A 27,686-nucleotide genomic window follows, 5' to 3' on the forward strand; every position below is an offset into this window, starting at 1 on the left:
ATGGAGGAAAAACCCTAAGGCGCCCGTGTGCTGTGCGATGTCAGTGCACGTTAAAGATCCCCTGGTGGCCGAAATTATTCCGGAGCCCTCCACTACGGCACCTCTTTCTTCCTTTCTTCTTTCACTCCCTCCTTTATCCCTTTCCTTACGGCGCGGTTCGGGTGTCCGCCGAGATGTGAGACAGATACTGCGCCATTTCCTTTCCCTAAAAACCAATTATTATTATTATTAATCCATTGGAATTGTAGAGGACTTATGCGGAATTACAGCGACATAACACATATTTTAGGGTCAATGTTACCCACAGCTTTATGTCTTCAGGAGACCAATCTTGGTCCACAACATGTACATATCCTGAAACATTATAAAACTTATAGACGCGATCGAGAGCAGGCAAATCGGCTATCGGGAGGCGTCGCGATAGTCGTTCAAAGCGGTGTCCCTGCTCAAGAAATTAAACTCAAAACAAAACTTGAGGCGGTTGCAGTCAGTATCGTAAGCTACAAAACACTAACAATCTGTTCCGTATACATTCCTCCACATTTTACGTTAACACTCCATGATCTACAGCAACTAATCAGAGAACTTCCGGAGCCATATCTGTTACTTGGGGATTTTAATGCTCACTCCTCCCTGTGGGGAAGCGAACGCTGTGACGCTAGAGGTCAAATAATCGAAGATTTTATCCTGACGAATAATGTATGTCTTTTAAATACGAAAAAGGCCACATACTGTTCCCCAACATCTGGGAAAATGAGCAGTTTACACCTGTCTTTTTGTTCGCCTTCTGTTTTTAGCGATTTTAAGTGGGACGTTTTAGACAACCCGTTTGGGAGTGATCACCTACCAGTTTTTATAAGCCTATCATCCTCACCTGCAGTCATCCCGACCAAACCACGGCGATGGAAGCTACATCTAGCTGATTGGACGTTGTTTAGAGAAAAGGCCAGATTAGAGGACATTCACTCAGAAACACTTAACATAGATGAAATCAATGAAATTCTCACAAAGTGCATCATCGATGCTGCACGGCTAGCTATTCCCCTGTCCACAGGCGTGGTGCGCCAGAACCACAAGGTATGGTGGACGCGAGAATGTTGGGAAGCCAAGAAACAACAAAATAAGGCCTGGGGTGTATTTCGTAGGTATCCTACTCACGAAAATCTAATAGCTTTCAAAAAGGCAAAAGCTAAAGCCCGATATATACGGCGGAACGCGGAAAAAATGTCTTCGCAAAATTATGTGTCGTCCATAAACAGCTCGGTAACATCAAAAAAACTGTGGGAGCAGGTCAGAAAAGTAAATGGCAGCTATTCCCCATTCACCCTTCCTCTGCTGACGGATCCTGGAATTCAGACAAGTATTAAAGAACAAGCAGACATTTTGGGGCAACATTTTTTTATAGTTTCTAGTTCTTCCCACTATACACAGTCATTCTTAAAATACAAAAACACAACCGAAAAACAAAGACTCCCTACGGCAGGCAGCACAAACGAGCCTTACAATAATTTGATTACACTTCAAGAAATACAGAGAGTACTGTCTATAGGTAAACAAACTGCACCAGGCCCCGACGAAATTCATTATGAAATGCTATCCCATCTATCTGAGCAATCTGTAGAAGTTCAGTTAAAATTTTTTAACAAAATATGGGTAGTAGGGAAAATACCAGCTGCTTGGAAAAAAGCCATTATTGTTACCTCCCCTAACAGTTACAGGCCTATAACCGTTACAAGCTGTCTTGCCAAATCTTTTGAGAGTGTTATAAATATTAGATTAATGTTTATTCTAGAATCCCGAGAGCTTCTTGATGTCCACCAATGTGGTTTTAAAAAAACATTTTCCACAGTCGACCATTTAGTCCGCCTGGAAAACACAATCCGAGAGGCCTTTGTACACAGACAACACTGCCTTTCAGTTTTTTTTCGATATGGAGAAGCCATATGACACGACCTGGAGGTTCGGGATTCTTCGCCACCTGGCAGATCTTGGTATCCGCGGGAGGATGCTGAAATATTTGAGCGACTTTTTATCCAACCGTTCTTTCCAAGTTCGTCTCGGCGCAACCCTCTCAAATAATTTTACTCAGGAAAACGGCGTTCCTCAGGGATGCATTTTAAGTACTACATTGTTCATAGTAAAAATGAATTCTTTAACCAGTATAATTCCACAGTCCATTATGTACTCGGTCTACGTTGATGACCTTCAAATTGCATGCACATCTTCTAGCCTGGCAACTTGTGGGAGACAACTACAACTCACAATAAACAAATTAGCACTTTGGGCAGACAGAAATAGATTTAGGTTTTCTCCACAGAAAACTGTTGCGGTTCTTTTCTCGCTGCAGAGAGGACTGCAGATTGATCCCACCCGAGAGACAACTACAACTCACAATAAACAAATTAGCACTTTGGGCAGACAGAAATGGATTTAGGTTTTCTCCACAGAAAACTGTTGCGGTTCTTTTCTCGCTGCAGAGAGGACTGCAGATTGATCCCACCCGAGAGACAACTACAACTCACAATAAACAAATTAGCACTTTGGGCAGACAGAAATGGATTTAGGTTTTCTCCACAGAAAACTGTTGCGGTTCTTTTCTCGCTGCAGAGAGGACTGCAGATTGATCCCACCCTCCACTTGAACGACGCCACACTTCCAGTAAAACAAGAACACAAATTTTTAGGCTTAACTTTTGACAAAAAGCTAACGTTTCTACCACATATAAACACCCTGAAAAAGAAAGCCACCCAATCCCTGAATATACTCAAAGTACTCTCGGAAGCGTTGGGGATCCGATAGGAGGTGCCTATTGCACATCTATCGCTCTCTAGTACGCTCTTAGTTAGACTATGGATCCATAGTGTATGGGTCTGCGAGGCCATCATACCTTAAAAAGCTAGATCCAGTACAAAACCTCGGGTTGCGCCTTTCAACTGGTGCTTACAGAACATCACCCATAAATAGCCTTCACGTAGAAGCAAATGAACCGACCCTCACCAACAGGAGAACAATGCTTACCTGTGCATACGTACTGAAAATAAGGTCGCTACCGAAACATCTTTGTTACACCATAGTTACAAAATGCCCATCCAGAACACTGTTCACCAACAAACCTCAATCTGTAAAACCATTGCTCCTCCGCTTTGAAGAAATATGCCAAGAAATAAACATACTAGATGCACTTCCTGATGTTCCCAGAGACCCGATAGGTTGCCACCTTGGTACTTGTTTCCTGGTGTATGCGATTTCGCACTGACACACATTCAAAAAAGACATACCCCACTGGAATATATACAGCAAGAGTTTCTTGGAGTAAGTGAAAAATACAACAATTGCACAGATTTCTACACAGATGGCTCTAAGACAGCACTCTATGTAGGGAGCGCGATAGTGCAAGGGAAATGGGAAAAAGTAGTCAGGCTGCCTCAGTGCGCTTCAATCTTTACAGCAGAATGCTACGCCATTGCTCTAGCTGTAGAACAAATATTGAAGAAAAACATACAGAACAGTGTTATCTACAGTGACTCTCTCAGCGTAATTACAGCAATAAACCCCAGAAATGCAACTGAACCCTTAATAGGAAACATAATACATAATCTAATACGAGCTTATTCACAAGGACATACAATAAAGTTTTGCTGGGTTCCCAGTCACGTGGGCATCAGCGGAAATGAGAGGGCTGATGCAAGCGCCGCACTTGCCCTTAACGCAAAAATAAAACCAGTAAACATACCGCATAAGGTCTGCATCAAGTCAGTCCAGAATAAATTGAGAGAAAAATGGCAGGCCTCTTGGGACAACGAGGTTAACAACAATCTGCACTTTGTAAAACCTGTCCTGGGTGAATGGAAGACCTGTAGGCACCAGGAACGATTTATTGAAGTAATTTTATGTCGTCTCCGCATTGGACATACACACATTACTCATAATTTCTTACTAACGAAACAAGACAAACCTCGTTGTGAAAGATGTGGATACGAACTAACAATAAACCATATTTTATTCTCTTGTGCAAAACTCGAAAAACTAAGAAATAAGCACTTTACGAAGTTTTATAATGAATACATTCCTTTACACTCAGCGCTGCTTTTAGGCGAAAATGCCATTGTTAACATATCTTCCGTTTTTAGCTTTTTAAAAGAAGCAGATGTTCTTCAGAAACTGTAAAATTTGATCCACAGCTTTTCTTTAAAATAAGATGCATTTCAGCCATTTTCTCATTCCATGAGAAGAGGGCTGAGGTGGTTATTTGAATGGTTGGGAGCCTCAGGATCCTTGCCCAGCCAAGGATGGCTACTGAGGTTATCTGACCTTCTTGAAAGCGTTTATTTTTAGCCATTTATAAAATTTCTTCTTTCTCTTATTACTACCAGAACGAAATAGCAATTTAAGTCCTCTACACAACCATGTTTCCTCCCACCTACAGAAAAGTGTTCATATACCTTGAGCCTGGCGCATGATAGCCTTAGCTGTTTATGCGCCATTAAACCCAACACAACACAACACAAAGACTGCATGAAATTAATACACAGAAATCTGGAGGCTAAATGGTAGACAGCTTGGGATAATGAAATAACCGACAAGCTGCATTTCGTAAAGCCTGTCCTCGGCGAATGGAAGACATGTACACACCAGAAACGTTTTACAGAAGTAATTTTATGTCGTCTCCGCATCGGACACACACCTGACGCATAATTTCTTACTAACCAATCAGGACAAGCCTCTTTGTGAAAGATGTGGAGACGAGCTCACAATACACTATATTTTATTATCATGCCCAAAACTCGAAAAACGAAGAAAGGAGTATTTTACTCAGTTTTACAACCAGTGCAACCCATTTCACTCTGCGCTGCTCTTAAGTGATTATGCAATTGTTGATATGTCTTCTGTTTTTAACTTTTTAAGAGAAGCGGGTTTTCTTGATAAACTGCGAATTTCCCACTTGTCGTTGACACACCTCGGCCACTTTCTGTCTCCTAAGAAGAAGGCCGAGGTGTCTATTTTACCGGTTGGTAGCCTCCAGATCCTTGGCCCCTTAAGGACGGCTGCTGAGGTTACCCGACCTCCTTTGAAGCTTTTAATATTAGCCATTTATCAATCTTGTCTTCGCTCTCTATAATATGTACAAGGAAATAACTTTTGAAACTTTCTACACCGCCTTTTTTTCTTATCTGTAAATTCTGGCGAAAACATTTCCTATACCTTGAGCTTGGCGCATGATAGCCTTAGCTGCTTATGCGCCATTAAACACAACACATTAATAAACAACCACTACCACCACCAGTTCGTCTACGGACTAGTTCGGCTGTGTACAAATTACAAACTGAGTATAATAGATGCAGTAATGAAAATTCTAACAAAACTGCTCCAGAAAAAGCTGAAACAACCAGCACACTTTAAGACTTCGGAAATATGTAAATAATGGACAAGAATTTATTTTCCACCCATAGATGGCGCCTCAATCTGCAAATCTCCATGATGATGATGATGGACAATTGCGAGACAGCTCGACGTCCCGGTGCGGGTATATAAATTTCTTGCACACGCCCCGGACATGGAGCTTCTGCATAATTTTAATCTCATTTAAACATTTCGCTCGATTCTCAACACGGCTGAGATTCATTCGAAATTATTAGGCCCGCGGGAATTGTTCAGGAGTGGCGCGCTTAATTTTATGTGCAGTAGATATATGGCCCCTCAAATTTAGTACAAAAGGCAGCAGAATCTTGGATAAAGCTGCAAGCACCGCGGTAAAAAAGAAAAATGTCTTCACAACGATATCTTGTGAATATCCTTTTGCTTACGTTTCACCGTCGAAAATCGTCTGGATGTTGCTAGGATATCCGCAAGTGATATCGGACATTGTGATCATATATGGACATCACATGGACATCAATGGCTGTCTGGGTTTTTGGCTTGTTCATCACAGGCAATTCGCCGAACTCACCGGCTATTAAATATTTCCCGTCCTAGCTTATCCACTATTCATCACAGGCATACAACCACACTATCTGGCTACCTAATATGCCCCACCCAAGCTGATCCACTGGTTCGTAACAGGCATCCAGCCGCACTCACTGGCTACCGAATATTTCCCACCCAAGCTTACCCTTTGTTCACCGCATGCTACCAAGCACACTAATTAGCAATCCAATTACTCGTTCCCCAAGGTTACAAGTCCATTTTGAACAGATGTTTAATTTCGGCAACCATTTTCTATGACACGAGTTTCTAAAGGCAACGTTGTACAATTACATGCGCAAAAATGAGTAAATGAGACAATTTGATGTCTGTACATTTATTGACAACATAAGTAACAAAGAGCCACTGGCGCCAGATTCCACCCTCCCCCCCCGCCCTCCTCGGTCGCAAGCCACCTGCCCAGTAAGCCTGAGCAGCATGCACATGTATGCTGTTTATCGGTGATGGCACCTGCTCATACGAACCGCAAAAAAGTGTGTTAATTAGCAAAATGCACCGTTGCCAGTTGTAGCTAGCATAGCTAGTGCACGTCGAAATGACTAGAAATAAACCATCGTATGTAGCCACTATGCATTATCATCATCAACCTGACTACGCCCACAGAGGCAAAAAAGAAAATATGCGAGGTTTAGCATTCTCAGATCGTCGTCATCAGAACAGCAATGTGCTTTTATTTGAAGGAACAAAAAAAAAACAATAATGGATGGGAAATTTGGCCACAGCCGGCAGGATTCAAATCCGAAATTGTTAACTACGCCGAGGACTAGCGTTGCGAATCACGCGATCAAGGGCAAAATCTGGCAGTTTATTTTGTGTAAGTTTGTGTGAATCACTACACCCTTTATCCACAGGCGCATATTGTCACACTGACTACTCTCGAAGTGTGAGTTTCCGCGCATAAGACGGAAGTCGCAGTGGCTGGTCACAAGGCCCATCAGGTTTACAACGGGGATCATCGTCGAGTTTCCGAGTAAAAGAAGACGAAGAGCATTGGGATGCTCGGTAAGAAAGCCAGGCTGCATATGCATTTCAATTTTCGCGCAAGTTTTTGCATATGGTGTGGCGGAGTGAATGCTGGCCTACGCATATAGTAGGCCGACGTCCGTCGTCGCACCTGCATTTAACGCGTTGTCGCCGATGTTTTACGCTGTAGCAGTTAGGCGTGCCAGCAACGCGCTGACACTCGCTCGTATTCGTTGATTTTGTGTCTTGCGCATTTCCTCCTTCATCAACCCTCGAACGAAGATGACAACGCCATCCTACGCGTACGTTATGGTTGAAGATGGTGGAACCCTATCGCCCCTGTCTCTGTGGTGAAGGACTTCGCACAGAAAGACTCTATGCCTGTGAAGAGAACCTCAGGCTTGCGCTTCCGGGTCTCAGGTGCGCCTATTGAAGCGCCTGCGTCTTCTCCTTCTTGGTATCTTGATCTTTGTGGTTCCACAGGAACGACATCATCAGTATATGCCTGTGAAGAGAACCTCAGGCTTGCGCTTCCGGGTCTCAGGTGCGCCTATTGAAGCGCCTGCGTCTTCTCCTTCTTGGTATCTTGATCTTTGTGGTTCCACAGGAACGACATCATCAGTATATGCCTGTGAAGAGAACCTCAGGCTTGCGCTTCCGGGTCTCAGGTGCGCCTATTGAAGCGCCTGCGTCTTCTCCTTCGGATCTTGATCTTTGTGGTTCCACGGGAACGACATCATCAGTCTATGCCTGTGAAGAGAACCTCAGGCTTGCGCTTCCGGGCCTTAGGTGTGCTTATTGAAGTGCCTGTGTCTTCTCCTTCTTGTGATCTTGATCTTCGTGGTTCCACGGGAACGTCATCAGATCCTGCTGAGCAACCAGTTCCGTACAACAGTTGTATGAAACTCATCAAAAGAAAATTGCATCATCGTGCGGGTGCTCCATTTGCAAAGAGTAACACAGCAGATAAAAATGCGTGCGATTTTTTCACTACGCAGCTGACAAAATTCCTACTAATATCACCAGTTCAGAACATGGTGACCACAGCACATAGCATTAAAACATTCTAAGCATGCACCCACAGCCAACTACAATTGATTAAACACTGGTAAACACGGCCACCAAGGGATGTTAACAGAATGCACCACAGCAGCGTGGGAGTAAGTTCCAGAGCTAGTGGCGGCACTGGCAGTTGAGTGAACTAAAGCACAACAGCAGCAAAAAAAATTAATCCAGGGCACTGGTGCAGCTACTCATAAACAGGTCACTCTCTATAAAGCTGGTAGTGCTCTGGATAGCATAAACAATACCTTTGACAAGGCAGTGACAGCAGAAGTCAACTGGGCAAGATACTTTCCCATGAACAAGTCACTGGAGCACACAGCACTGTTATTGCAAATTTATTATTAGAACTATGGTAACATTTAGCAGGTAGTAGAAAACTAACGTGGGCGTAGAGCAGGTGTAATCACGTGACCAAAATGCTGTGCCCCGGACGTCTTGCAGAGGCAGCTTAAGTATCCGCCCCTCAGATAATTCGCCCCCAGTGGGTCCTTGTTGCCAGATTAGATTCACTGCTGCAGCCAGACCTGGTGCCAGTGTGGAAATGCAGGGAAGGGATGAAACAGGAGCACTAGACTATCATCAACATCCGAGTCAAAGCTTGCCGAGATAGATACTGGCACACTCCGTAGAGCAGGGGCACACTCCGGGGGTCACAACCTTCATGGGAGCTGCCAGGGGGGACACCAGTAGGACCTAGACATAGAACGGGTGTGATAACATGGCTGTAAGAATGCTATGACCCATCATCATCGTCAACCTGACTGCACCCACTGCAGAACCACACAGCTTAGTATGTTTTAAGGGAATGTAATTCATTTATCGCCTCTACGGTTCCAAGGTGATAATTTAATTTACTGGCGTTTTCGACCCTGTTAATGCTTTCCTTATAAATAGTTGTTTAGTACGCTGCGTTGCTTTGTTTATTTATTGTGCTGACGTAATATATGTAGCAAAACTTCTTATTTTTAATGTTTGCTCACACTTGTTGCTTATTAACTAGATTACGTTTATCTCTGCATTAGTGATAGGCCGCTAAGTAGGCTCAACTTCCATTCTGATCCCTGAAAGCTGCAGTGGCATTTATGTTGCTTTCAGCCTCTGAAAGGAGCTGGCTTGTACGCACTCACTGGCGTTGGCTAAAAATCAGGCTGTGCACGTTAAAATGGCGAGAATTGGGCCTAGTAGGTAGCTCGTCTCGTTCTGTGAAAAGTTAAGCGCGTTGAACCACTATGAAGACACAACAACACGGAGATGTGTAGCGTAATACAACAGCTCAGCGATTGCTATTATGTCGCGCCTGTGCCCTCTTGCGTCGGGCAGTGGCCTTTCCACCTTGCCCACAGGCCTGCGTTGTAGCTGCTGATTTCACCCTTCCCTCTGCGCTTCTGCATTCCCCTCGCCCCCATCCACTCTGCGCTGCTATTGGCGCTCCCTCTGTGCATTGCGTATGTACAGTGCAGGGCACGGAGGAAGGAAAATTTAGAAGAGGCCTTTGCTATCCGAGCTGCATGACAAAAAGTGTGCTAGACGTTAGTGTTTTAGAGCGCAGCTCTTAAGAACCCGTTCGTGGATTCGTCGTCGTATAGTCGGATACAACTTAAGTCTCCAGTGAAGGTCCCCCCACATTGACTACCGCCTCACAGAATTCTTCCACGACAAAAAGTAGTCCTAGTTAAAACATTTCTCGTTACCTAAACAAGAAACTATAATCGCAAGAAAAAAATTACAAGCTCTACATTTTTGATAGCTGGATAGTTTAATAAAGTAAAACATTAAAAAGCCTCTTTCGTTTACGGTTGTGATTGGCTAGCGGAGTAATACAAGGCGCCGCGGACCGTGGCCCAGTGTTAGCAACTGCTGTTTTTTTAACTTGTATCCTGCTATAGTCATCGTTGTCTGCGCAACATGCCACCTGCCACGGCTAGAGTGAAGGAATGGACAACCGCAAGATGGCCACCACTGAAAGATCCTGGAAGGTTGCGTGTAACGAACTGTGCTCAAATTTCGCATTACCGACTATCGTAATCGTCCACCAATTTTTTTTCAAGACTTCTGGACACCTTGGCCATGCTTTGGCCCATGGCGCAGCGTCGTCGTCTAGGTCATCGGTGCGTCTTTCAGCTACGGAGGCCCGGCGCGACGCAAGATCGTCTGCTGCGCATGCGCAAGCGCGCTTGGATGGCGAGGGTTCACCCTCACGTCCAGCTTCAAAAAATTTCACCTAACGGCTCCCCTGAAGTCTTCCCTTCATCCATGGGGCAGGGCTAGTCCTCTTTACGGCACCTCTTTCCCTCCCTCCTCCATCCCTTCCCTCACGGTGCGGTCTACCAAGAAGTCAGTTACTACGCCCTTCCTGTTCTTAAAAAAAAGATGATTCCTGTGAATCTCGCCGTCGTGCTTTAAACTTTCCTACTCCTCTCCTCTCTTATAACCCATCAGCCTAGTTCGTCCGATACTCAGAAAACTGGTTGTAAACAAACACACACGAGCGACTCAGGGGCGATCCGGTTTCACGAGGCGCCAACTAAGCCTACGAAGTGGCAAGTGTGTGCTTGACAGCTGGCGCCACCTGTCTCTTGCACCTGTCTCTAACGTGAACTCTGAACACGCAGTAGAAGCTGGCGGTTTGTTTTCAACCAGTAGAGCCTGAGGAGGAAAGGCGTGCGCGACGCAGAATGGCCTTCTGAAAACGCGGCTTCTTCCTTCAGAAAATGAGTTTTTGCAAGAGTGGCTCTGGCTCAGTTGTTAGGGCGCTCGACTACTTTCCCGGAGTTGCAGCGGGTTCGAACCCGGCAGCATTCGATGGAGGCGAAACCAAAAGGCGCCCGTGTGCTGTGCGTTGTCTGTGCACGTTACAGATCCCCGGGTGGTCGAAATTATTCCGGAGACCTCCACTACGTTGCCTCTTTCTTCTTTCACTCACTCCTTTATCCCCCTTCCCTTACGGCGCGGTTCAGGTGTTCGCCGATATGTGAGACAGATACTGCGCCATTTCCTTTCCTCAAAAACCAAAAAAGAGTGCATGCTCTATTCTGCTTCAAATGCCCGTGACACGCGGCCACCGGTCCACTTTGGCAGTTATTAAAGAGACTAGCGCATAGGACTAGCACGAAGTAATAGAAAAAGGATGAGCGCTGGTGGCACGCGCCGATGTGGTGGTTGCCACATATGATGCTCCGGACTAGGAACACCACCTGGGACTCTACGATGTCTCCCAATTTTATTGAATGCTTTTTGACTAACTCATCGCTGCAGCCGGAAGGTTTGCACGCTTCACGTGAATTATCCTAGATTGTAGCCATTGCACTGTACACGCTCTGGCACGTCCTGAATCACGTGTCGTTTTATCTTTCCTTCTGTGCACCCAGTTCACAAGCGTACCCAAGGTGGGGAAACTACTGCTCCCAAAGTGTAAGCATTGTGGCAGTTTTGGAGAGACTGCGCAGCCTGACGTCAGTCCCGTTCCCTCTTTCACTCAATGTTTTTTCCAGTGTCATTGCAAAGGCGTATTCTTCATGAGTGAGTGTCTGTATACAAGTAGCCGCAATTTAACCGAGCATTGCTCCTACCTTTGTTGAGTAACCGAAACGGTCGCCTTATAATAGAGCATCCGCATCGCATTCGGGAGGTGCAGGGTCTAATCCCCAGTGCCGCTGTGTATCCACCTGTTTACTTATGGGTGCAAGATTTCCTACGGCCTGGAGCTCGGCACTTACGGGGGAAATTGCTTGGAAAATGGGCTTTGGCAAACTTCACCTCTCCCTCGATAGAAAATCTATCGTCGAGTGACCGAAATCCGCCTTATGTGGCAAAGCTCACTGTGGCCTTTTCTCTCGTGAAGTCAGAAAGCCAGAGAAATCCGACCTTGCCCAAAACCACAGTGATACTCTGAAGTTTTTCTTGAACTACACAAGGTGGAGCCAAAGACCCATTTTCGAAGCAGTTCACCCCAGATGAGCCGATCACCAGGCCAGGGGAAAGCTTGTAGCCATTTGTATCACCAGTGCGTAAACAAAAGCGAACCTGCCCCCCCCCCCCCCCTTTGTGCCTTCCGTAGCTTTCCAGATGCTGTAGAATGCTTCGGAAGCTAAATTAACAGCTCTGAAAGTCAGAGATACCAAAATGCTAGCCGAATGTCGGCTCAGGTCACGCGCGCCGTACACCGAGTCTTGACCTGTGAGACTATATTTTATTTATTTTATTTACAATACTGCTGGTCTTATTGCAAGACCATAGCAGGGGCAATTAGTACAGTGCAAAAAAGAAAACAAATCTAAACATATTATTCAAAGGCAGCAAACATGGCATAAAAGCAAAGGTAGGGAAAAGTGAATTGGCCATAGCAAAAGGATATACAGAACAGATCTTCGACAATGGTAGGCACAATTTAAGAATGCACTCAAAATCGCATACATGACAAGTTAGAAGGGGTTGTCTTCTTGCCTAGATTTGTGGTCACGGTTGCTGCATCGCCACTGTGCATTACGACAAATGCTCCATCTGTGACACGAATGATGATAAGGATTGAGTGCAGGTGATGTTACGATCTAAGCGATTCCATTCACTAATGGAGAGAGGGAAAAAGGAATGCTTAAACGTGTCATTATGGCACACATACTCGGTTAGTGTGTTCATATGGTTTATGGTTTATGAATGTTTAACGTCCCAAAGCGACTCAGGCTATGAGGGACGCCGTAGTGAAGGGCTCCGGAAATTTCGACCACCTGGGGTTCTTTAACGTGCACTGACATCGCACAGTACACGGGCCTCTAGAATTTCGCCTCCATCGAAATTCGACCGCCGCGGCCGGGATCGAACCCGCGTCTTTCGGGTCCGCAGCCGAGCACCATAACCACTGAGCCACCGCGGCGGCCAGTGTGTTCATATGTTTGTGCCGTGAAGGTGGCGGTTTTGAGTACGTCACGTATTTTTGCACATCTATCCTGTACTGCTCGTGTAATAATTGAAACAAAAATTTTAAGCGCGCTTGTTTTGCTCTTGCGGATAGTGTTTGGAGACTGGATGAAGCTGCAAGCAATGTTGGGGAATCTGTGCGCTTGTATTTATTGTGAATTATTCGTAGGGCTTTGCGTTTTATAGCCTCAAGTTTTGTGATGTTAGTTATTGATTGGGGGAACCAGACTGTGTTCGCGTATTCTAAGACTGGCCTTACAAGGGTTTTGTAGGCCAGGAGTTTAGAAGATACTGGTGCGGACCGCAAGCGTCTCCTGATAAAGAGAAGTTTCCGTAAAGCTGTAGACGTGATATTAGCAATGTGAGAGTCCCACCTCAGGTCAGAAGACAGCGTAATACCTAGATATTTATGGTGTTTAGTTTTCGTTAATGGAACGCCGTTTACAGAGTAAGAAAAGCAAAACGGGAATTTTTTTCTTGTTACTGTCATACAAACGGATTTTTTAGTGTTTATTGTCATTTGCCACGTATTACACCATTCTGTTATTTTTTTAGAGAACTGTTTAACGACAGATGGTCTTCGCGGTTGTTAATTGTTTTGTAAAGAATGCAGTCATCTGCGAAGAGCTTAATGCTGCAATCAATGTCATTAGTTATGTCATTGATGAAGAGCAAAAATAACAATGGACCAAGGACTGATCCCTGAGGAACGCCCGACGTTACTGGAACTGTTTTAGATGAAACATACTCAAAAACCACGAACTGAGACCGATTTGACAAAATCTTCTAACCAAGATAGTAATTCGCCTTCCCCGATAACAGTTTTTAGTTTTCCTAGCAACTTATTGTGTGATACAGAGTCAAATGCCTTTGAGAAATCGAGCAATATTATGTCTGTCTGGCTACAGTTATTAATATTAAGTGCTAGATCGTGTACAACCTCTGTTAGTTGAGTAACGGTTGATAACCCGCGTCTGAATCCATGCTGATGGGGTGTTAATATACTATTGCGCTCCTCGAATGAGGTTATGTGCTTCGAAATTATGTGTTCCAAAATTTTACATGATGTGCTTGTAAGAGAGCTTGGCCTATAGTTTGAGGGTGAGGTAGTGTCCCCTGATTTATGAATAGGTATGATCTTTGCCATTTTCCAGTCTCTGGGCAGCCTTGAAGATGAAATAGACTTGCGAAAAATAGTACCAAGGTACTTGCTACACCATTCGGCCTATCTTTTTAAAAACTCATTTGGAATATCATCCGGACCTGTTGATTTTTTTGGATCTAGGTTCAGCAGAAGATTGAAAATCCCGTCATCGGTAATTCTGAGAGGTTCAATATTTAGCAGGGGCAAATTGCAGGAGTCGGGGATGATGCCGTTATCTTTAGTAAAGACTGAAAAGAAGAAATCGTTGTACATATTAGCAGTATTGTCCTTATCTTCTACAGAGAGACCGGACTGCACCGTTTTATGGCCACGAAAATGGCTCCAAAACCTGTGTGGATTATTTCTCAAAAAACTTGGGGAAGTTACATTGAAGTAGTAGTCTATCGCTTGTTTCGTGACCTGCTTGAGCTTTTCAACGGCACTGCTTAATTTAGATTTCCTCAAATGACTACCACCTTTGGTCTTGATAGCTTTGCGTAACCTCTTTACTTGACGCTGCGCGTGAATGACGTCTCTAGTGATCCAAGGGTTATTTTTAGCGATGCGTTTGATCTTGAGCGGGACAAAGTTAGCCATACAGTACTGTACAGCGCGTTTAAAGATAAGCCATGTAGCGTCTATGTTTGTAGATCTGTCTGATGCGCTCTCGGCAAAGCTGTCGAATTCATGGGCGAGATAAGTTAGGATCGCTGCGTCGTGTGCCTTTGCAAAGTTTTTTATGGTGGTGGTTGGACAGTGGCATGTCATGATGCACTGTAGCGGTAATTCACAAACTGGGATTTTATGGTCTGAGATGCCTTCGATGACGTGGGTTGCAACACGATGGACGGGGAAATGTTCTCTGATTAAATTCAAATCATGAATGTTTTTTGTTGAGCCTTGTACGCGTGTAGGATCGAAAACTATTTGATGGAGGTTAAAGTTTATCATCAAATTAATTACTGCGTCGGAGATAACTGAAGTGTGATGCATGGTAGTCTAGTCGACATCTGGTAGGTTAAAATCGCCCATTAGAATGATTCGTGAGTTACAACAGTATTGCTGGAGGAAATCTTGAATTACCGATATGCATTCGTGTCCAGAAGAAGGGCTTCTGTAGAAGCTGCCAATTATAATGTTGCTGTTGTTGAAAATAACTTTGCAGAAAACAGCTTTAGCGCCGGTTACTTCAGGAAGCATGACAAATGGGATGCGCTTTTGTATCATAAGTGCCACGCCACCACCGCGGGAGGCGCGATCCTTTCGGACAAGTTCGTAGTTCGGTGGAGCAATTTCATCGTCGCTGACATTTTGGGAGAGCCAGGTTTCAGTAATCGCAACTATATCTGGTTCGTACTCAAGCAGAACAGTCTCTAGCGATTCGACTTTATTTATAACGCTTCTCGCATTGATGTTGATAACCGTCAATTCTTTGACCGTGCTCCGCGTCGAGTCATTGGTGGGCTTAGATCGGTAGGGTTTTTTTCCAGCGGTGGTTGGTTGGTCTTCCCATCACGTTCTCTCAGAGGTACTCGATTATTCTTCTCATAGTCCCAGACATATGCACGGCCGTTGATGAATAACTTGCCGAAGGCCAAAGACACCTTTTCTTTTCTTTCGCGTTCTTCTTTCGCGCTCGCCCAAATAATTTTTCCTGCTTTCACGAATTCTGGGGGAAAAATCTTCGCCAATACAGAATCTTGTGTCCTTTAGCTTCCGACCGTTCTTCAATATAGCTGTCTTCTGTCTCGAATCTAATAGTTTAAAGATAACCGGGCGGATTTTGTTGCTCTCTGGTCGTCCTAATCTATGAATTCGTTCGATGGCGACCTGGTCAAGCCCCAGAGTATCTTGAATAATTTTTTTGTTAACAGCCTGCTCTAGAGTTTCTCTGTTCTCTTCATTCTCCTCTTCTAGGCCATACACTATTAGATTCGATCTTCTGCTCCGGTTTTCCAAATTGTTAATCCGTCTTTCTAGTGTATCAATAATTTTAGTCATGCGGGAAACTTTATTCTGGCAAGACGTAATCTTGGTTTCTAACACTGACAATGCATCCAGTTTCTTATCTATTTCTGTGAGTCGTTTTTCTTTTATGTCTTTTATGTCGCAAGCAATGTCCTTTAGTTGTTTTGCAATCTGCGCAAGTTCAGGCCAGGGTTAGTTTCCACATCACCTCCTAAGAGCAACAATTTTCCAAGAAACAGTGCAGTATCGTGCACTATACTCTGAAGCTGCGGGCACGGCAGCACTAGTAGAAAGCGGTCAGCTGAACGGTAACAATTTCCAAATTCTTTTCTTACCTGCACAATGAAGGCAAAATGATTATTCCACCGCATGCCGGTAGTGCCGCCGTGCCCAGTGACAGCGTGATGTTCGGGGAGGCAGTATATACTGTTGATCTGCGGTGGCGCTGGTAGCGATCCGTGCGTGCAGTGGTCCGCGAATGTGCCCGGTGACGATCGGTGTAGCCAGTTAACATCCAGATGCGGTGTCAGCGCGTCTCGCACGTGGAACTTGGCGATGGTGATTCCGCGATCGAAGGCATTTTCCTCGGGCAAGCGGCTGATGCTGGCGCTGGTCGGAGGCAGCGCTCCGATGACCATCTGCACAATGAAGGCAAAATGATTATTCCACCGCATGCCGGTAGGGCCGCCGTGCCCATAGACAGGCCGAAGAAATCATTTGCTGCTGCGTGTTTCTTTTGCCGCAACGGAATTGTTTCTGATGCGTTCCGTAAGGCGGTTAGATAGTATGATTTTCTCTCTGATGCTGCACGTGTGGCCTGTGAGAACACTTCTGATTTCTGCTCGCAGAACAACATTATTTGCTAACATACTTGAAGAAACAGTGTTTCGAAATATATTTTTCAATTTAAGGTCATACTAGAAGCTTCTAGAGCTCTGGACGGCCGTCTGAAAGATATTTATCCAAAGCTAGCAATGATGGCAAAACGGCTTAAAATGTTTTTGGTTGTGATGCTGCTCTTGCAGGCGATTGAGCAGTTTTGAATTTTTCTCATCGTCTTTTATATTGAGAAATCATCGAAATTAGCTTAAATTAATTGCTTTAAAGAAGCCTTCCAGTATTTTACATATCCTCATTGAAGGTACTGTTTAGAACGGAATTATACAAGTTTTATTTTTATCAGATGTTTTCAATGCCGGGCAGTTACAGGCCAAGAGGCTGGTAAAATGTTTAGGGGAATCCCCCAAGGTGCAGAAATATTTGTTATAATGGAGTAATTACTCATTGGCATTCATTTTTTTTTCTTTAACTGTGAAGTTTCCGAGAAAGCTGTGCAGCTCTCTTTTGCAGCCGATGGCTGCGCTTGAGTGGATGCCAGTGAGTAATTATTCCCTTATTACTGGCCAAAAGGCCTTGCATAACTGTCAGGCAGCGCTTATACGTTTAAGCGTATATAGTCCACCGTGGTGAAGCATCCTTGCCTTCACGGCCACGACTTCAAAATATATCATAGAGCACCCTCAACAACTCTATCGCAGCCAGATGCCTAGTCACATTGGGCCCTATTCCATGCGCTAATTCGCAGTGAACGTCCGGGACAGCAGCAGCAGGAGTCTCGGGTCTCCTTGTGGCTTCCGGCGGCTCCTTGGAAGTGCGGCCTTTTCCTCGCCGTCACATGCGTGGCGGCGCTGGCGTCTGGTGCGCTGTTCGCCTTCGCCGGCTGGACGCAGCAGCAAGGTGAGCTCCTCCTGTACTCTAACAGCTAGCCCATTTACGATGGTCGTGGCGCGTCGAGAACTGCACTTTGTCGAAACCTCGTCGAGGTATTCGCATCGTGGCCACTCCTCAGCTCGCCTTCTTGATACTATGTTCTTTGCCCTGACATATTTCAGCAGTACTTGCCCAAAAATGCTGCTACGCCAGACACGAACTCGTAAGCCATCCCGTCGCACAAATCGCAGTCACAATACACCTTGAATCATGCACGTTCCCATAGCTTCTAGCCCCATGTGCAGAGAGAGAGAACAACTTTATTGAAAATGCCTCCAGAATCGGTTAGGCTCCCTCCACGCAGGGAGGACAAGCTTTTACCGCAGGGCTCGGCAGCTCTAGAAAGGCAGCGACAGAGCGAAACCGAGGAGAAGGCGGGCAGCACCCCCAGGAAGGGGGCGGCGGCCCTCTCGGACCCGCGGAAGTAGCGAGGGACCAAGACCTTGAGGAGCACAACGCACGAGACTGACGTAGTGGCCGCGTCGCGGTAAAAGCTTGTCCCATATGCACCTCCACTGGATTTAAACAACCTTAGAGCGTACGGGGGTAGCGGTTCCGGTCTCTCAGGAGGTGCCCTCGACTCGACGTGAGCTTGTTGGTTAGACCTGTAAAATATTTCAGTTAGAGTAAACGTTATTAAATTAAGTTGGCAACATCAGCGCGCACACTGACGGCACCAGATCACACATCGAAAGCCGTTAGACAGCAACTTGTGCACTGCACTGGAGAATGCACAAAAATTCACAGAGAAAAACAGGATCACTGGGTAACAAGAAAACGCGGAAGAAATGCGTACAACTACTGAATTCTATGCAAAGAAGAATGATAGGTGTAACGTTAAGAGAGCGGAAGCAGGCAGAGCGGGTGAGGGAACAAATGCGGGTTAATGACCTCCTAGTGGAAATCGAGAGGAAGAAATGGGCTTGGGCAGGGCATGTAATGCGAAGGCAAGATAACCGCTGGTCCTTAAGGGTAACGGAGTGGTTTCCAAGAGAAGGCAAGCGTAGCAGCGGGCGACAGAAGAAATTGAGAAGTTTGCGGCGATTGGGTGACCGCAGCTGGCACAGGGCAGTGCCAATTGGAGAGATGTGGGAGAGGCCTTGCGGCTCAATTTCTAGAGCAACAGGGTACAGTCCGGCCGCGAGGAGCCATGCTCATGGGAACAAAGAAACGCGACGATGTTGTGACAGATAAGCTACCTTCATTAATGGTAGAAAGTCTGCTATCGACAGACGAGGTGTTCCTCGGGCGGGCTGCACTACAGTCTACAACACCCGACCCAGCAGCGAGGTTACTGTTGGCCCGCTGCAGGACTGGGGCGACGCTCCGAGGCCGGACTGAGCGAACTCGTTGGATGCCTTCCCGCGAGGTTACATCTCGCTAGCGAATAGCAGAGCTCACATTTCCGCTGTGCCTTCGTCGTTTTCGCGCCGTACGTGGCGCTTGCTGCGTTGGAACAACATGTGTGTGTGTGTGTGTGTGTGTGTGTGTGTGTGTGTGTGTGTGTGTGTGTGTGTGTGTGTGTGTGTGTGTGTGTGTGTGTGTGTGTGTGTGTGTGTGTGTGTGTGTGTGTGTGTGTGTGTGTGTGTGTGTGTGTGTGTGTGTGTGTGTGTGTGTGTGTGTGTGTGTGTGTGTGTGTGTGTGTGTGTGTGTGTGTGTGTGTGTGTGTGTGTGTGTGTGTGTGTGTGTGTGTGTGTGTGTGTGTGTGTGTGTGTGTGTGTGTGTGTGTGTGTGTGTGTGTGTGTGTGTGTGTGTGTGTGTGTGTGTGCGTGCGCGCGTGTGTGTGTGTGTGTGTGTGTGTGTGTGTGTGTGTGTGTGTGTGTGTGTGTGTGTGTGTGTGTGTGTGTGTGTGTGTGTGTGTGTGTGTGTAATCCGCTACCTGAAGGTGTCGCTTCCGGAGTACCCTCTGGAAGGAGCGCCTCCGGACTGTCTGGTTTTAAAAACTGTCCCACCCCCGAATCTACTTCCGCCTGCACACTACAGAAGCCCACGCTTCAGTGGAATGAAAAAGCGATGACAAAATCAAATTCAAAGATGCAAAGCTAAGACGATTAATCTAAAAGAGATTTAAGAGTGCAGTCAATACTTATAATGCATATTTGTCGCATCACGTGGTATGAACGCCTGTTCATATTTTTGTGGAAAGTTTGTGAGGAGAAGCGTAACTCGAGGGGACGGCCGTCTGGTGTGTCCGCACTGAGGAAAGCCAGAACTAATTGAATTCTTGGCTGTCAAGGCTTTTAACTACGTTGTCTTCCCAGTGATCGCAAATTGAACAAGGGAGATAAAACCCTGTGGTTTTACCTTTCTTGTTCACTTTGTGATTATCAAGAGCCATCTGACCAACCTCTCTGCCCTGTCTTTCTTTTGTTCGCAATTCTCCGCAGTTCTGGCTCAAGGTTCACAGCTAGGCTACGAAGGTCGCCATTGAGCTCAGCTACAGTTAGACGTAGTACATTGGCGTGAAAGCTGCCGTGCACTCTGCGACGGCAGGCACTGCTGTTACGAAAAAAATTATTTGTTGTCTTTTCAACCCTGTCTTTAACTGAGCGAGCAGTTTGAGCCTGACTGCTTGGCGTTTTCATGCGAAGTGAGCTTAAGCGAATTTCGCACTCCCATTGCTCTTTACTGCCACTAACCTAACATAAATATCAGTTTTGTACTGGAGGGATTTTGTTGGTTACTCGGTTCCACTAGCTTTCCAAATGAATATTTTGTGCCACAATACAAAGCAGTCCTTTATAAATTCTGCAGTGTGATAGTGTCAATACTAAAACCATTTCTTGGCCATACGACGGTCCCAGCTTTAAAATGACCGAAAAGAATGCATCGCGCTCTAATCGCGGACTACTTTCACCGAAAACATAGGTTTTAATAAACTGAGAAATAGCAACAAAAAAACTATAGACAGGTGTCGCTATTACCGACCGATTTCATTAGTAAAATACTTGAGTTTTTGCGGGGATCTCAGACGCGGTGAGGCCGTCACGAGTTTGCATGCACTGGCGGGCAAATTTTAAAGCGTCAGCTTTTACTACTAGAACGTTCAGTTGGGCGATTTGGAATAAGTTCATGTTGGAAAAAATACCGCTCAAAAGACGGAAGACCTGTCTATCTCTCTCTTCTCGTCTGCAGACTTTTCTGCGCTGTATTTTTCCGTTATGAACTTTCACGAGCTCACTCCTCAGTTTTGCGCCGTCGTCGTCGGCGTTCACAGTGCCACCTGCTTCGGTTGTAGGCGGCAAAGCGGAGGGAAATAACCCTCTCCACTTGTAAGCGAGAAGACGGAGAGTTGGACAAGGAGGAGGGGGCGACTGGTGGCAATGTGTAGAGGGAGGATATCCCTCTCCAGTTTTAAGGAACAGGGAAGGAGGGTGGGAGGCAACGAGTGGCCTTGTGGCTTGGCAGACGCCTCGGCTGGGGGAGGGGGCGGTGGTGTTTGAAACCGACCGTCGGACAAGGACGGGTGCAAGCGCCCCGTGGACCGGCGCCAGGCTTATTATACCTGTGGTACACGGGCACGTTCGAATGACATCTGAGTCGAACGGCATTCGAGACTTGGAATGGCATTCGGACTCGACCGACTTCCGCGGCGCTACACGACGCTTTCCAAGCGCATTTGAAAATTCCTCAGCTCGTTTTCAGTGTACGATGACGACGACGGCGGTGGTCACACTAGTGCGACAACGACACTGCCACGGTCAACAGCAGCATATATGATTGTAGTGGGACAAGTTTTTGAGGCCAACGACACCGAGGAATCCGAACGGCGGACTGTCAGCCTTCATGTCCTCGGCAGGCCGGCGGCTGAGCGAAAACACGCTGATGAGGCGACGGTGTGAATATATTCGCCCTTCTACCTTATCCATATAGCTAACAAGCGAAATTAACGGGTATATTTCACATGTGCGCATTCGAACACTCACCAGCTATAAGCGCTTGCCAAATTAATTTTAATCGATGGCGACTCCCTTCCCTTCCGCGGCGACTATAGGCCTAGTGAGTCCGCAGGTTTACGTCTGTGAATTCGGCGGTTGTGAAGAGCGAATTCACAAGTTTTAGCGAATGCAAATGATCAACGAGTGTAGTTTTGAGAACAGTGATCTGAAATCAACTATCGCTCACATCGCAGGGTGCGCATTCGATGAACGGGAAGCGCCGGTGTGACCCAGGCCGCCGAGCACTAGGGTCAGGAGCAGTCGTCGCCGTTACTATTTTGTGGATAACAAGTTATGCCGTTTTAATTACCGCGAATGGTCGCCAATCATACTTCTGAATAAAGCAGTTTAAAATAAACTACTGATCGTGTCGGAGGAAATCGGGACAGTTAGCGACAAGCGCCGGTCGTAGGCGATGTCAGCAGCCCAGCTGGCAAGTGTTTTTCAGGCGAGCGATACGGCGCTTCCTCCCAACAGATTGTCGCATTGCGTTAACAAGCACGGGTGAAATCGGTACACATGAGATGAGCTTATTTAATAGAACTAAAGCGCGGAATGCGTTTTATGTCATGAAAACGAGCGCTAGCTGGTCGTAGGCAGCGATGTAAACAATAGCTGATGTAAATAATAGCCGTCCTCATCGTCGTCCTCATCATAATCGTCCTCATCATAATAGCCGTCCTCATCATAATAGATGTAAATAATAGCCGTCCTCATCGGCGCACTGCTGGAGAAATTTCATACCCATGCGGTAAATGTTCATTGGTGTACTATTACCTTCAAGCACTTACGTAGACAGAACACGAGCTATTTGCTAAGCAAAGAGCCGGAAAAAGCGAGCAGCGGGTATCAAAATGAGCAGCCACAGAGCCGAAAGCAGACGCGCGGCTGTGGGCGGTGCGAAGCGATGGCGGCGGCAACGCCTATTGGCCGGTTCGTGCTGTGTTCGCGTTTCGAAGGCATTCCAAAATCTGGAATGTCTCTGCGGAGCTCCGTCGACTCGAATGGCATCTGAACCGAATGCCGTCGAAAAATTTCGTGTAGCAGCGTAAGTTCGGCAGTCGAGCCGAATGGCATTCGGTTGGAAGGCATTCGAAGCGCCCGTGTAGCACGAGTATTTTTTTTTTTTTTTTAGTGGGCTGGTCCCAGCGGCACTGCAATGCCGGGTCAACCCGTGGCAGAGGTGAGGCGAGCCTCAAGCACTCCGTCCGATTTCAAAAATTAGTTCAACATCCAGACCCGAGCGGAGCGCTAGCAGAGCGTCACGCAAGAAATGAGTTTTAGCGCCGCGTGTTTTCCGCTCGCACAAGCGAGGAGTCCGGCTGCGCCGCCTAGTATTCGTATTCGGACCTACCGGGAAAAGGCAATGAATAGATACTGCTGTTTTTACGTATGAATATACAAATATCTTGTAATATTAAATATGCATTGCTTGATAAAAACCGCGCACTGATTTTAGCAATTAGGGCTTTGTTTTTAAAAAATATGTGCCAGTGCGAGTCAAGCCAAGGCCTTGCTCGCAAGCCCTTTCTTGTGCGATCGTCGTGAATGCCGCCCGTGAGTTTTTTAAAACGTTGGTTTTTCGCGAGTTTCGGGCTCTGACACCGTCTCTGGCACCGTCTGCTGCGTCTCCACTATGCCCAAGAGCATTCTTCAGGACCCACTTCTGCTTTCCCAGCTGGAGTGGTCCGAGATCGAGGACTTGTAGAAGTACTCGGAGAAAACCGCCGGGACCCTCTCTCCATACACGGCCTACTGAATATTGACGCTATGGACATTGGCGTATTCCGGACTTGCTTCCGATTAAAAAAAAAAAGTGATTTAAACAGGCTGCAAAGAGCGTTGCTCATTTCCGAGGCTGTGACAACTCCTCAAAGGGTTACAGTGCCTGGGGACGAGGCCCTTTGTATCACTCTACGTCGCTTCGCATACCCCAACCGGCTCCTCAAAGTAGAAAACTTTTTCTGGCGGCACAGCTCCACAATTTCATCGGTCACGAGTGCCGTTCTGCAACACATCGATGAAAGGTTCTTTCATCTGTTGGACGACGTGAACAACCACGCGTGGCTTGATCTTAACACTTTGGAGAAGTTCTCGCAAGTAAGTAAAATCTAGGGGATTTCTGTGGTCCTGAAAATTTCTTACATACTCGCCCTTTCGTTTTAGGCTATCCACGCAAAAGGAGCCCCACTTAGGAACTTCTGGGGGTTTATTGACGGCACGGCGCGTGCAATATGCCGGCCGTCCAGGGACCAGAAGCTGTATTTCAGTGGCCACAAACGCTTTCATGCCCTGAAGTACCAGGTCATTATGTGCCCAAATGGCATAATCTGCCAGTTGGATGGCTCTTATTCCGGCAGCAAACATGACGCCTGTAAGCGTGCAACTAGCAGAAGTAAAACACTAGCTGGCTCAACAAGCTGGTCTACCTGTACCTGCAGCTTGAAGCTAGGTGTCATCTAAGCTTGTCTGAATGTACCATTTTTTATGCCCTTGCAGGTAACTTCGGGAGGAGCAATGTGTATGCGAAGCTACAAAAACTTGTGCAAGGACGTAGCTATTCCACATATCGAGACCTGGCATATCCACTGCGACCCCTCCTGCTGAAGCCATATGGTGGTGCCCACTTAACAGCACAGCAGTATGATTTTAATGAGTCAATGAGCGCTGTGATACAGGCGGTAGAATGGGGCTTAGGAAAAATAGTTGTTTGCTTTCGTGGATTTAAAAAAAATCAGCTCTTTCTCCAAAATGTGTCACGTATATTTAAGGCAAGTGCTTTGCTGGCTAATTGCCACACATGCCTATACAGTGCCCAAGTGTCGCTATATTTTGACCAGGAACCACCGTCACTTGAAGTGTACTTGACACCTCGCTGTGCTTCACACGAGCGTGTACTGTGATTGGCTTTTTCATTGCAAGCTTCGTTTTTGCAGTTTCCACTGCAGCAGGTCCTTTGTGGCTCTTAAGCAAACACTACAGTACGTATCATTATTTGAGTATGTAATACCTGTCGGTGTGTCTGTCACCAGTGAGTACTCAATCTACGCTGCTCAAAATTTCCTTCGAGTAGTGTCTTACGCACGTTGTTTCCTAACTGTAGGCCGGTGACGAGGACACGCAGGCAAGTATTACTGTCACAAAATTCGGCGCATCTCCGAAAAAACCGGCGCTGCGCGTAAGAAATCGCGCCCGCGCGCGGTAAAATAAAACAAAAACAGCGGGGAAGTATCCCCGGAGAGCGCGTAACTTTGAGTGTTCTGTTTCCCTTTCCACTCAGCTCGCCGGCACGGTGCCAAAGTAAACATAGCCACGCACGGCGGCGATTTCTCTAAAATGTCTGAGTAGTTTCTACTCATCGTCTACGGAGAGGGCGTAACCTTGACTGCGCTAAAGTGATACCCTCTCCCCTTCGCTCTCTCGCCGGCGACTTCGCATCCGAAATTCTGGAAGGCTGGCTCCGCGCTCGACCAATGGGGTCGCGCGTCCGGCGCAAGGAGGAGTTTGTGCAGTTGAAGCTGTGTGTATGTGCGCGCCTGCCATGGCGCGAAGAACAGACGTGGACTGCGCCTATAAAGGACGGACTTCAACCGCTGTCTTTTAGAGAGAACGCCGCGCGCCCCTGCGCGCGCGTTCTTCCTTCTTCCTCTGAAACCCTACCTATCCTTCTCTCTATCTGCACGCCGGCAGTGGTGGTGGTGTTTTAACACCAGTCACAGGCCCGTGCATTTTCCTTTCCTCTTCCCTTTTCATCCACTTACTACTGTCTTTTAGTCCGAGCCGCCGTTTAAGCTTCCGAGAAGCGCGCCCGCTCGACTCGGGGGAAAACACCACTCACCCAGCCACGGACCAGCAAGGCAACGTGCGCCAGTCTGCGGATCGGCCCCGTCGTGGTCCTCAGGTCGTCGGACTGTCGCAGTGCCCGGGGAATAAATTGTGTTTTCATTATTTGTCTCTCTCTGTGTTAGTGCACTTTAGGTGCAAAGATTTTGTTGAATTGTATCTCTCTCTATTGCTACTTTGCACGATTGCATTGTATTTTCAAATCACTTCGTATCTGCTCGTACGAGTGATAGTGAAATCCTCTGTATCGCCTTTGCTGTATAAACTTTGTTTTGTTTTGTGAACCATTGGCTCCGACCCATTCTCTGGAAGAAAAACTGGTAATGGCGCAAGAAACGGGGGCACAAAAGGCACACAAAAGACAGGACTGACGCCAACTTACAACTGGGGTTTATTGCACCTAGCCTGCCTTTTATACCACAACCAAGCCATATCAACAAATGCGTAAACGTTGTACATATCAAACGGCAATTCATGCGAACACTGGCAACAAAGTAACGCTGAAGGCCTGCCTTCCATTATTCTTAGCAGTGCCGAGACGTCTTTTATAGAAGGTTTTTTGTAGTTCGCAGATTTTCCTTGGTTTTGTGCTCTTGTTTCGTCCTTTCTTTCGGTGTTTTACAATTTTTAGTTTTTTAGACGCTAAGACGACTGTTTTTTACAGGAATGATATTCAGTTTTTATCACTTGACGCTAGGCGCTGTATCTTCAGACTTCATCCCTCATTATTGTCATCTTTTTCACGTGGTTTTATCTCATTGTCGTTCAATTCGTGCTCTTTTTCGCCTTCTTCACGCGTTTCATAATTTGATAGTGTGGACTTGTCATGCCCCTTGGATGATGTTGTTATTATTTCTGCTGGCCAGAAAAGAAGTTGGCTTCCCAAGCTCTGTGTAGATTAGATTCTGTAGTGATCAGCGTTACTTTGTTGCCAGTGTTCGCATGAATTGCCGTTTGATATGTACAACGTTTACGCATTTGTTGATATGGCTTGGTTGTGGTATAAAAGGCAGGCTAGGTGCAATAAACCCCAGTTGTAAGTTGGCGTCAGTCCTGTCTTTTGTGTGCCTTTTGTGTCCCCGTTTCTTGCGCCATTACCAGTTTTTCTTTCAACATGAACCAACTCGCCCAAACTAGAGTTTTACTTGACCATATTTCTCCTACAACGGGCCTTTTCCTCTTTCGAATCTTCCGCACCGAACCTGCCATTACGTGTCTCAACCTGATTGCCGTCTTAACGTGCCAGTCTCGAGTGGTCTCCTATTGCTTGAAACGGAAAATAGTTCCTTTGGAGGTTTAGTCATTATTCGGTGTTCTGCAGCCATCTTGGGGGCACGTCAGGCGCGTCTGCAAGATACTCAAGTCTGAGTACTGGAGGCAAGTACGAATGTACCAAGATTGGCTTCGTGTCCTCGTTGTGGTAGGAAGTAAACCTGCCAAGGAAAACCGGCGTTTTCAAGAGATGAAGCGTATGGCGGCAAGTTCTACAGAGTTTCTCTGGCAGCGTGCTCTTTTGAGCCTTATTCCCCGTGAAAAGAGGCCGCCTGCTGAAAGCCCCAGGCAGCTTACCATGCTAGGAAATGCAGTTGTGCCTGAAAAAGTCCAACGGATTTTGGAAAAAAGCCCAAAGTTCAGCCTGGCTCCTTGTGCTCAGCGTCAAGAGCTACGTACCATGGTAAGAAGGGTGGCTAGCAATGCCCCAGACCAGGAAAAAGGAAGAATCATAAGCGACGGCGTTGCTTGCCTGAAGGCCACAGCACATGGCTGTCGTTCGAAAAAGCCGCCATTGCAGAAGCTTTCAACTGCACTAAAGGACAATGATCTCGTACCGCTACAGGCTGATAAGGAGGGTGGCTTTGCTCTCCTGTCCGCTGGTGTATTCCGTGAAAAGCCATTGACTGCAATTCACAAAAACTTCAAACAGGTCCCGTTTAAAGTTCGAAAACAAAAAGAAGCTCTTCAAATCCTAGAAGAGTTCCATCTAGAAGGCATTAAGAAATTGGCAAAGGGTGAAAAGGAAGGATTTCTTGAAGTGTTCTTCACTGTAAAGACCCACAAGCCTGGATTTCCGCTGCGCACCATAGTGTCAGAAAAAGGAA

The 27,686-nt window shown here is 46.4% G+C and overlaps 1 long non-coding RNA gene and 1 pseudogene across 1 annotated transcript in view; one reads left to right on the forward strand and one right to left on the reverse strand.

Moving 5' to 3' along the window:
• The window catches only part of LOC144111374 (uncharacterized), a 323,266-nt gene that overhangs the window by 290,507 nt on the left and 5,073 nt on the right, over positions 1-27,686 (forward strand). The window contains exon 3 of the long non-coding RNA XR_013310035.1: positions 17,622-17,773. This is a non-coding gene — a long non-coding RNA (uncharacterized LOC144111374). The remainder of the gene's footprint in view (positions 1-17,621; positions 17,774-27,686) is intronic.
• LOC144111693 (U2 spliceosomal RNA) lies at positions 22,874-23,019 on the reverse strand (annotated as a pseudogene).

The sequence above is a fragment of the Amblyomma americanum genome, chromosome 11 (assembly GCF_052857255.1).
Source record: "Amblyomma americanum isolate KBUSLIRL-KWMA chromosome 11, ASM5285725v1, whole genome shotgun sequence".
NCBI classification, from domain to species: Eukaryota; Metazoa; Arthropoda; class Arachnida; order Ixodida; family Ixodidae; genus Amblyomma; species Amblyomma americanum.